Below are 12,706 nucleotides of genomic sequence, written 5' to 3' on the forward strand. Positions count from 1 at the left end.
GCTCATCTATTTCTGCCATTGTCTCCCGGCCTGATCTCACTTACTAAAAGGAATGCTATCAGCTAGACAAGGTTGGGGTTGGGATAGTACAAGTGAGGTCCAAGGTCTTGCTAGTCAAGGTGTTATCCTTACATTAACAGCATCAGTATTGACTGAGAAATTGTTGGAAATTCAGAATCTTAGACCCAGTTTAGTTTCAATCCTGTTGAAACAGAATCTACATTCTTACAAGATCCCCAGGTAATTTATGTGCACATTAAAGTTGAGAAACCCCATTAGAGTCTGATTATAGCAAGAAATGAAAGGCAATTCCAAATTTTTTAAAAAAAGAATTAGTCATCGGGGCACCTGGGTAGCTCAGTGGATTAAAGCCTCTGCCTTCGGCTCAGGTCATGATCCTAGGGTCCTGGGATCAAGCCTCACATCGGGCTCTCTGCTCAGCAGGGAGCCTGCTTCCTCCTCTCTCTCTGCCTGCCTCTCTGCCTACTTGTGATCTCTGTCTGTCAAATAAATAAATAAGATCTTTAAAAAAAAAAAAAGAATTAGTCATCATACATTCTGATCATAGATTAAGAACATATGGGGGCATCTGGGTGGCTCAGTGGGTTAAGCCTCTGCCTTTGGCTCAGCTCATGATCTCAGGGTCCTGGGATCAAGCCCCACATCGGGCTCTCTGCTCAGAAAGGAGCCTGCTTCTCCCCTCTCTCTCTCTGCCTGCCTGTCTGCCTACTGTGGTCTCTCTGTCAAATAAATAAATAAAATCTTCAAAAAAAAAAAAAAAGAACATATGAAATCCCAGCTAGGTTAAAGTGGTCTTTTGACAATTAGATTTAAATTTTTAATAATATCACTACTTCAGATTAAAAAATCAGTTAAAAGACTTTAAAAGCATTATGTAAGAAAAGTACAGAGCCAAAGTTGGGTTGGCAAGTATTATTACATTGGTTTTTTTAGGCTGTTGTTCTCTAAGGAAGCTAGACAATCCAATTTTCTTATCCTCTATGGGTCAGTGGTGCTATATGTTTGAAGACTAATGTAAGAGTCTGTGGAAAGCATTTCACTCCATCCATAATTTTCCCCACTGTTTTCTTACTCATTTTAATCATTATAAGCCTTTTATTTATCATTTAATTTCACATTACTCAGTTAAGTGCACTTTACCAATAAAAATTAATCAGTAACATATTTTCAAAACTTCTGTTCCAAAAGAGCCGATTTTTTGAGAAATGCTGTGGAACTGTTTATTTGGGTTGCCAACCCTTGATGTCAAGGTGACTTAGTTGAGATTGCTGCGGTTATCCTATGAGAAGCAGAACATACCTGTGAAGATTTCCTCCAGTCAGTGATCAATCACTGTTACCTTTCTTCACCTGTTTCTTGGCTTTCCTGAGATTTTAAAATGTCATCCACAAATTTTATCTGTACGTTAATTGTTGGACTACCCAGTTCCTGGCTGAAGAGGGGCTTTGTAATTTCTGTAACTGGTTTGATGGCTGGGACTGGTACTATTTGGAACAATTTACCCAGGCTTAATGGCTATTTCTGCAGCAATTTACCATGTACTTCGTTTTATTCATATTATTGCCAGCATTCAGAATGTCAGTATGTCCCTGTTCTATCTTTTCCTTCACTCTCATCAAAGTATTCGCATTCCAGATAGCTCAAGCTCACAGGGGATGGGCTTCTGCTGCTCTCATAACAACTGTAGAACCTGAATATATCTCCTGATCTGTAGCTGTATTCTGAGATAATGGTGGGACTGCCATCTTTTGCATTCTGTTCACCTGCTACATGCTGATTAAGGCAGCATACTCTGGTTCCGTATATTGCTAGCCAAGTATATCATCCCTCATTTCTCCATGGTCTCTTCACTGGAAGAAGTTTACATACTCCTGATCAAATCAATCCCTTCCTGTAAACTCCCATAGGTGCTCATTGGTCATTTCTCCCAGTGGATCTCTGTGGCTTTCTGTACTGTTACTGCCCGAGCACCATTTTTTTTGGATAAGGATCTACATTATAGATAAGGATCTACGTTCTGTGTTTACATCTCATCCTCTCATCAGAGAGTATGACATCCTTTGTAGTCTTTGCTCTTTGTTACATCTGTGCCTTTGTGGATTACCTGTGTAGAAAATTGAATTTCCAGGAATTTGAAGCTCTTTTCAATAGTGTCCTCTCCTTGATTCTTTGTCCTTTTCACTGGGGGAACTTAATCCCCAGTGTCTATAGAGAGAGGGACATGGTGGTGAGGTCACAGGTAGTTATCTACACTGAGGCCATCTGTACGCCAGTTATTTCTGCTGGCTAGCCGCAATGGAGACTGCTATGTTGTCCCTTTAGGGAGAATCAGAAGAAGACTTTCTGCATTCTGGTCATTGCTTACATTAACCTTCGGGGGACCTAGAACATGTATCCCCAAAGCGGGGAGGTCCTTGTTTGGATAGCAACAAGATGGAAGGCCAAGGATGGAGTCAGTGTTGTCATCACTCTCACAGATGCTTTACTTCCTTAAAAGAATTTTGGGAAACGTGGCAAAAATTTAAATTTAGATTTAAATATAGGTGGTGAGTATATGAATGTTTGGCATGTTCTGTTTATATTTTTAAAAGTTTACATTGTTTCACAATAATACTTGTTTTAAAATTCAATCTTGTTATGTTGAGATACTTCTACATATTTATAAAGGAGAAAACTGAAAATCTTCTATGAACATCTTCGTCAAGTTTCTGTTGGTCATTATGTTATTGCTGACTCTGGCAGAGCAACCATGCCAGGAAAACTTAAGCCTTAAGCCAAGCAAAGCTGTCCTGTGGTTCCTTCTGTCCGAATACTCTCCCCCCCAAAAAAAAATAAATTTTGGTCCCTTCTGACCTGATATTTTATTAATCTTAACCTCAAAAGAGCCTTTCCTGCTCAATAACTAAGTCTTTCATCTCAATCCTTCCTATTTCTCTTCACTGTTTTACTTTTTTCTACAACAATTAGCATAATTTCTACTTATATATGTATTTTTATTCAATGTCTTCCACCACTATAAAATATAAGTTCCATGATAACACTGTATGTCCAGTACACATAAAGTGCCTGCCACATTGTAAGCACCAAATAAATATTTGCCGAATGGGTAAGTGAACAAACAAATAAGAAACTTAATATCAGATTGTATGCCCTTACCCCCTTAGGATGTCTTAGAGTGGGAGAGGTGGGATTCATATTTATTCAAAATCCCATTGAACTCTTAAAAGTTCTCTTTTCTTCATACCTTTGCTTCCAATACTTTGCAGCCTCTTGACATCAGGATTCAGACAGATAAACCCATGGATGGCTCAAAGACATAAGAGCTTTGATTAAGATTTACTACCAACAGGAATAAAAAAAATGTGAATTACCACAGTGATCCAAGGTAATTTGACTCTGTGTAGCAGACACTGTGTCCATGGAGAAGATCTTATTTTCAGGATTCTTTATTTCTCATAGCCACTCCACTGTGACTTAGCTGAAAGAAATTGAGACTCTTTCCTCAAGATCTACAACACCCAGAGGAAGGGTAAATAAATTTTATGTTCTTTACCCTCCTCAGAGCTAATAACAGAAAGAAAAGAAATGATAAGTACTCAAAACACTTATAGAGAAGTGGTAAACTAGACTTCAGAAAGCCCAGAGAAAGTGGACTAGTATTGTCATAAATACCTATTTGAAATGCCAGATTTCTGATGTCTTCTCATACTTTTATTGCATCTTTTAGACAGGATTTTAAGGCAGATGTCTACGCTGAGTGAGTGTTGAGCGTGCTACTTCTGCTCTATAATGATGTGCTTTCAGTTGAGAGGTAATTCACACCAGTTTTTCCAATTCATGTTAAAATCACAAGATGCGAAGCATTTCAGGCTAGGCCATCTCTTGGAGCAAATGTTTATGACTACACCACAGCTGTACCATCATGTGATGATATAATATGTCTTAAAATGATAAAGAAGGTATTTTAATTGAACTAACACTAGTGGAAAAGTTAAAGACAACTTTTTATATTTAGAGTTACAAGCTTCCTAGTCTTAGAGTAAAAATATGTTTTCTTGTCAGTTTTTTTCTCAAGGAATTCTATGGACTCTGACCCAGAAAACTTGCCAGAGTAAGTGCATTTCTTTGTCTGTGAAGTTGCTATCAAGAATACATAAGGCTCCAGGATTTTGGTTTTTTTCGTTTTGTGTTGTTTTTTTTTTTTCAAGGAGACAAGTAGCTTTATGTTGGAAACACATGGTGTTATTTGCAATAAGGTCATGAAAAATGTAGAAATGAGAAGCTATGGATGGGGGCTGGAAAGATATCTTCTGTACTAGGTTTGAATAACTGCTGTAGAGATTATTCATTTAAATTAGCAATTATTTTGTTTCCTTAATACCATGATTTTACCTATGACTTTTTTTCTCTTTGATAAGATGAAGAATCTAATGAGTTCTAAAGTATGTATACCTCCCTCCCCTCACACACACACACACACACACACACACACACACACACACACACACACACATCGTGTCTTTAGTGGGTACCTATATAGTACACTATACCCTGTGAAACTAGAAGCTGGGTGCTATTGTGAAACAGGATTTCCTCTGCTGTTTGAGCCCCAGTGAAAACTACCCTTGTGTTTTTATGATAATTCATATTTCTGCCACTAGTAAATTATTCTGGAATTTATGAAATTGTTTGCTATTTTGACAAAGATATATTTGGGGAGATTGCCAAAAGACAAAGATCTTCTATTGTGCATTTATAATTTTGCATGAGTTAGATTCTTCTTCCTTTTCTCTTCTCCCTGTTGCCCTTCCTCCCACTTATCCTTCTTTGTTTCTTCTGCTCTCCTCTCCTTTTCCTTCTTTATTTTTGCTTTTTTGTCCATGTCTGAAATCACTATGGTATCACTCAGCGCTCCCAGAGAGAATGGAAAAAGCACAAAATCCCTCAGTCTTTGCAAATATCTGTCATTCTAGCCAAAGGAATCTTGCTATTTAATTCTAGCCAAATGCAAATATCAGACTCTTTTTCTAAGAGGTTGTATGTTCCACCAGAAGATTCATGGCTAGGTATCAGTGGACAGTTACCAATCCTAGCTCTCTCAACAATAAACTCAGGAAAACTGATCATTGGTTCTGCCTCTGCTTTCTCATCAATGAAGTGACAGCACTACCAGTTGTGGGTAAGGTAAGGTCATCTTTCAGTGGCAGCTCTTCTACTCTGTGCTAATCTCCAGGAATGCTTAGAAATGTGGTCTCAGCACTGGATAGGAAAAGGGATGTGTTAGCTACTGATATAATGCAAATTACAGTTTGAAACTCTCATATAATATAGGTGCCCAGTGCTAAATTATCCACACTGTTTTGGGATGGATTGAAGGTTTACACTCAGTTCAATCTGCACAGCCTGACTTTAGCTACATAACCAGTTAGGTATTAAAAAATACCATTGTCGGGGTGCCTGGTTGGCGCAGTTGGTTGACCATCTGACTCTGGATTTTGGCTCAGGTCATGATCTCGGGTCATGAGATCGAGCCCTGCCATGGGGCTCCATGCTCAGCCCAGGGTCTCCTGGAGATGCTCTCCCTTCCTCTCTGCACCTCCTGATGGTGCTCTCTCTCCCTCTCTCTCAAATAAATAAATAAATAAATCTTAAAGTACTGCTGTAAATTTTTGACTGGGCAACCCTGAAATCAAGTTGCCTTGCATGTTTTATTGATTTATAATCTGATGAAAAGAACATCTGCAGTTGAGAATAAACATGGGACTGCACCTGGAAATGTCAGACCCTCTATGATGGTATGTTCTTCTTTCTCCTGATGTGCCGTACTCTTTACTTTTACTAAAGGTTTTTGTCACCACACCCTATGGAGACTTGTGAGTCCCTTCTACCAATTATCAGGCCCTTTGTAACTGCTGCACTTGAACTTTTTCAGATATAGTTGAGAGGTTGACTTGGATTTTTTCTTCTTTGCATTCAGTCTTACTAAAGTAAACATATTTGCAAAACGGAACATAAGGGACATAGTAATAAAGGATTTGTTCTTATCTCCAAAGCTGTTTATCATTATAAACCACTTTAGAGAAATATCAGATTATAAAATATAAGGGTACATAATTTCTCAAGGAACTTTTTGGGAAACACACACACACACACACATACACACACAACCTTCCAAACATTAGGAAGTAGTGTTTGACATTGATTTTGACTCAGCAAAACAGATTTCTATGGTCATAATATATTGTGTATGTTGATGCTTAGTGTTATATTATTGTCTTTCCTAAAAATCTGCAAATAAGACCTTTTAAAATTAACCAGTAGCTATTTCCAATTTATAGATAGTAATTTATGTTTATATCTTAGTGAACTTAAGAGTCTTGACCAGATACCTTTTTTTTTTTTAAACAGTAATTTAAAGTTTATTCCAGCTCTAATGCAGGTTATTCTGACTTTAAAGTTGCATCACATGGCATTCCTCTGAGTCCTTTCCCGAGATGTTCTGTTGTACTTACCTCTGTCTGTTCTATACATCCATGCAGTCTCTGGCACTGGGAGTTATCTGGGTTTGGATCACACAGCAGTGAACAAATGGATACAAGAGCTTGAGAAATAGTTAAAGCGGGAGACCACTGTGATCTTAGAATATCGAGACAAATGCTGCCGTTACTGTTAATATTTGGATGATAAATTCTTGTTGCAAATGCAACCTTAGGTGGTGTGAAGAGGTATCTGTAGGAAGATGAATTGTCCAAAAGAATACACCACTTTGATATAGGCTGTCATTAGGTCCCGTAATTGTGGCTTGCCAATGAAACACATCATCTCCACCTGGACTTGCTGAACATTGTGCTGGAGGATCATGGCCCAAATACCAAAATACCCTCTAACGTGGTCTTAGTTTGTAGTTATTTTATAATCATTCTTATTAAGGCATTTTAAAATAATGCTTTATTTTATTGTTTATCTACCATGCTTTCTAAAAGAATTATCATTAGCTGTCTCTACCACCTTTCTATAAAAGCCATAGTCACTGAAGGTGCATTTTAGCATTTGAAATTCTCAGTAGTATTCATAAAATGAATATTAAAAGACACATTGCATTTTTTTATTATCTTGAAAAAAGAGAATATTATGACTTCTGTGCCAACTGTCAAACTCCACTTTAGTAAAGAATATATGCATATATTTATAACACATTGCACTATACACACAAACACACACATGTGTTAATTTTTAATGTCATTTTCAAACTGGACAACAAAAGGAGAGATACTAATAAGGACCATCTGCTACTTTAAACTTTTCCCTATGTTTTTAATTTCAGTCATGAGTCTCTTAAAGAAAAACAAAAAACAGAAGTGACATCAGGGATGCCTGGTGGCTCAATTGGTTAAGTGCCTGCCTTCGACTTGAGTCCTGGGTCATGATCCCAGGGTCCTGGGATAAAACCCGCCATCAGGCTCTGTGCTCAGCTGGGAGTCTGCTTCTTCCTCTCCCACACCCTTTCAAATAAATAATTAAAATCTTTAAGAAATCCTGATATCATACACATCCACATTAAAGATGCACCAATATAATTTCATTTAGGGGACAGCGATTTCTAGCCCCCAGGGTTCAGGGCACAGAAGAGGTTTTAACCCATTTTTTTTTTTCAGTATATACTACCCTATCCCCCTGCTTCACATTTGATATTCCTATGATTGCCTGAATAGAAATAGTTGTATTTTTTTTCTTTTGAAATAGCACTGTCTATCCTAGTTTCTGAGATAATACTGCAACATTTTCAAAGTGATATTCACCTCGGCTCTCTTGATCTCTCCAATTAAATTGGTTTTACCTTTTCTACCTTTAAAATCAACTTTACTTTAAAAGATACCCCAAGGAAATTCAAACACAGAAAAACTCAGTTGCAATGAATCAGTTTCTGATGATAAAGAAGTTTTGCTCTTTCTATAAATGAACATTTCAGTTGTTGTTTGACTAGATTTGTCAGTCTAAAGAAAACAGAAATGTTCTTTTTCTCATCTTCATTAGATTGTAGTTTTTATTAGGCCTAGATGTTGAATGCCAGATGCATTCAATGAAAACAAAATTGATTTATCATCTTCATCGTAAAGTGGTGATACCAAGGTAGAATACGAGTAAATGTTTTGCCTTTAAAGTAAATTAAGGAAATTATGATCAATATATTCTTTAGAAACTTGGAGTAAACCTGATGGCCATCTTGAGAAAAAGACCAGATACTGGACACAGTAACCCAAGGAACGAAGAATAACAGTATCCCTTTACCTACTGTGAAGAACAAGGAAAAATAAACTTCGACATAGTCTTCAAGCACTTGAAATTTTATCATGAAAACAAAGCAAAACAGTAATCTAGTATTTTTAACTTCTACTACAAATAGACAGACTAAAAGGGCTTATGTCATAGCATAAATATATGAGATTCTCATATCCTGAGCATGAAAAATGATATAAAAATTTTAATGGTTTATTCGATATATTGTCAAATTTTAGCTGAGTGTGTGTGGATTTGATGATTTTTAGAATCCTCCCAGCTCCACAAGATGCTGAGTCTATCAAAGTATCACCTTTCACTGTTTGATATGGTTATAACTGCAAAACATCTTTCCATCATATACAATAAAAGCAGACTTCAAAAAACTAGATGAAGCTAGGAATGTTTAATCTAAATTCATTTTACAGAAGTGGAGGAAAAAACCCCAAGATTTTGCAGTGCTTGGGTTTTTTTTGCTTCTGTAAAAAAGTAATTTCATTTTTGAAATAAAAACTGTCATTAGATAATTTTTTACATCTCAGTGGTTTTGTGTAGCTTTGAGCAATATACAATATGTTCTCCTTTCCTTGAGTTGTCTGATATAAGTGAATTTGTGGTGGCGTAAATATATTAAGGGAAATGGATGTTTCACTGTTTAAAATTTGCTAACATCAACACTTCCTTAAAAGGGGGGGACCAAAAAAAAAAAAAAAAAAAACTTTATCTTTGTGTAAATTGTTGTCTTTACCCAAAATAAATGCACCCCAAAATAAACAGCTTCATTTTCATAATAGCCCTATTTAACCAAAACATAATGCAAAACCAGCATGTAATTGGTAAATTTCACAGTACTTACATCTATATATAGCAATACATTAAATCATATGTATTTTCAAAGAATGATAGCTTCAAGATGGGCCAATTCCCTTTGAAACGACCACCACAAAATGGCTTAAAAATTGTCAACTTCTTCAAGTTTATCTCTGATACACAGATTTATGCTTTACCTATGATAATGAGATTATTATAAAAAGCCCTTGGAAAAAACCTGCCTCTATCAATCTATAAAGATAACCAAAGGCTAACAATTTATAACAGTTCTTTCAGGTATAATACTGAAACCAAAAGAATTATGTCTATATAAGATACAATACAAAAATGAAATTGGGTGTTAGAGTGCTATCTCTCAGAATAATAATAACACAAATAGCAAATAATAAATAGCATAAAAATATTAAGAAAATTATACATAGGACTTCCTCTGTGCTTGGTAATATTGATTATAATATCAGATATATTTATTTGACATAATTTTTGAGGTACAATTATTATTTCATCCACTATAAAAATGAGAAAGTGGAGCCACAGGAATTGAGTAATTTCTTAGGGTTACCCACATAGAATACGGTAAAGCTAGGATCTGGAAAAAAGTAGACTATTTGTAGAGACCTTCCTCTGAACTATACTGCTGTCCCACCAGTCTATAAAAACAACAACCTGAGGGTTTTGAAGGGTCAGGGGTGGGAGGTTGGGGGAACAGGTGGTGGGTAATGAGGAGGGCACGTTTTGCATGGAGCACTGGGTGTTGTGCAAAAAGAATGAATACTGTTACGCTGAAAAAATAAATAAAATGGGAAAAAAAAAACAATGTTTTTAAAGGCATAAGTAACTTCTGATGTTTTTGTTAAGTTACTTGGCCTTAATAATATATTTCTTGTCTTTTGAATATTTTACTTCATTCTATTTGTTTTCTGTTCTTGCTGTAACAAATTACCACAAACAGTAGCTTAAAAAAGCAACACATATTTCTGGAGCTTGGAGAACAGAGATGGCCTTACTAGGCTAAAATAAAATTGGCAGGGCTGCATGCATTTCTGGAGGCCCTAGGAGAGAATGCATTTTCTTTCCTCTTCCAGCTTCTCAAGGCTGCCTTCCTTCATTGCCTTGTGGCTCCTGAATATATTCACAGCGAGCAATGTCCAGAAGAATATTTCACTGGACTCACAGAATTATCTAGGATAATCCCTTTATTTTAAGGTCAGTTGATTAACAATCTCAATTTCATCTGCAAATTTAATTGCCCCTTGCCATGTAATAGAACAAAGGTTCAGGAGGTTATGACATATGCATTTTTGGGGACCATTATTCTGCCCGCCATACTCATGACATATTTATTATACAGAGTATTTTGTACGTGTGTGTGTGTGTGTGTGTGTGTGTGTGTGTGTGTGTGTGTACAAAATATATCATCACAATTTAATGGGAGGTTAAATTAATTATCCACTTAGTTGACTGTACCTTTGACATTTTGGGTTATAAAATTCTATTTTGTTTCTAAAATTTAGAAAACATTACTTATGTTAACCCCTCATGTGTTTGGTTTTTTTATTGGACATTGCCATTTGGTCAGTGAACCTATAGCAAGGCATCGCAGTTTTATCCACTCTCCCAGACTCTTGGAACCATGCTGGTAATAACTGCAATTTGAATACCTAACTTTATTCTCTGGTATAAAATATAAACTCTTTAAGAGTGGAATCCTGTAAGTATTTGTGAAAACTGATTACATTTTGATGACAAGTCTGTTATTATCCGGGGTCACTTGCTTACATTTACTTTGCTTTCTTTTCTTTTTTTTTTAAACACAAATAACTAAATCTTATAAGTTATTTCTTTTTTTAATTTTTTTAAAGATTTTATTTATTTATTTGACAGACAGAGAGATCACAAGTAGGCAGAGAGGCAGGCGGAGAGAGAGAGAGAAGCAGGCTCCCCCCTGAGCAGAGAGCCCGATGCGGGGCTTGATCCCAGGACCCTGAGATCACGACCTGAGCTGAAGGCAGAGACTTAACCCACTGAGCCACCCAGGCACCCCAACTTTGCTTTCTTTTTAAAAATTTTCCTCATGAAAAACAAAGGGAAATTATATATATATATATAATCCTATATTATTTAACACATATGCTTATTGTGTCTCAAAATGTTGGATTGGAACATGATTAAGAAAGAGCACTCTTGGGCGCCTCGGTGGCTCAGTGGGTTAAAGCCTCTGCCTTCGGCTCAGGTCATGATTCCAGGGTCCTGGGATCGAGCCCCCCATCGGGCTCTCTGCTCGGCAGGGAGCCTGCTTCCTTCCTCTCTCTGCCTACTGTGACCTCTGTCTGTCAAATAAATAAATAAATAAAATCTTAAAAAAAAAAAAAAAAGAAAGAGCACTCTTTGTATTGGTATATTTTGTATCTAACATTAAAAAGTAGAACAAAGGGAGGGCCTGGGTGGCTCAGTGGGTTAAGCCTCTGCCTTTGGCTCAGGTCTTGATCTCAGGGTCCTAGGATCGAACCCCCCATCAGGCTCTCTGCTCCGCGGGGAGCCTGCTTCCCTTCATCTCTCTCTGTCTGCCTCTCTGTCTACTTGTGATCTCTGTCTGTCAAATAAATAAATAAAATCCTAAAAAAAATGGGCTCAGATGGGAAGCTTGTTTCTCTCTCTCCTACTCCCCCTGCTTATGTTCCCTCTCTCACTGTTACCTGTGTCTCTCTGTCAAATAAATAAATAAATAGAAACTGTGCTAAATATTTGGGTAGTGAGTTGAATCATATTTGACTTTTTGCTTCATTTTTAAGTCATGGCTTATAATTCTGAACCAACATAATCCAGGGGTGCCTGAGTAGGTCAGTCATTGAATGTCTGCCTCCAGCTCAGGTCATGAACCCAGGGTCCTGGGATGGAGCCCTGCATCAGGCTCCCTGCTCAGCAGGGAACCTGCTTCTCCCTCACCCTCTGGTGCTCTCTCTGCTTCTCTTCCCTCTCTTGCTGTCTCTCTCTATATATATCAAATAAATAAATAAAATCTTTTAAAAAATCCAATAATTTTCTATCTAAAGAAAATATTTATTATCAAGCCGGGAAGTTTTCTCTACATTGTATAATATTCCTGAGGGCAATTTTATTGAGGGTTCAAGTCCTTACTTCAAGACCTAGAGATATAGGCCTGAAAGAAATAAAGAATGTATACATGCAAACAAATATTAGACAGAAAATAATCATTGTAAACACCTATACGTATGACCCACATTACATAGTGATCATATGACTATATGGTATGAATGAAAAAAGGATTAAACAGAGGCTTAAATATGATTTTAACCTGGGCCCATGAGTTGAGGTGCAATAACGCATGGAGCAGTGTTTCTAAACTTTTTTGTTGTTGTTTTAAATTATTACTTCCTAAGGAAACTTACTAAATACACCGATCATTTTTTTTAAATATTTTATTTATTTGTCAGAGAGAGAGAGAGAGCACATTTATTTGTCACAGAGAGAGGGAGAGGCAGACTCCCTGCTGAACAAGGAGCCAGATGCAGGACTCAGTCTCATGACCCTGCGATTGTGACCTGAGAAGAAGGCA

The 12,706-nt window shown here is 36.9% G+C and overlaps 1 pseudogene; it reads right to left on the reverse strand.

Moving 5' to 3' along the window:
- Window positions 1-6,483: 6,483 nt before the first annotated feature.
- The window catches only part of LOC123943646, a 29,262-nt pseudogene continuing 23,039 nt past the window's right edge, over window positions 6,484-12,706 (reverse strand).

Source organism: Meles meles, chromosome 6 (assembly GCF_922984935.1).
Source record: "Meles meles chromosome 6, mMelMel3.1 paternal haplotype, whole genome shotgun sequence".
Lineage (NCBI taxonomy): Eukaryota > Metazoa > Chordata > Mammalia > Carnivora > Mustelidae > Meles > Meles meles.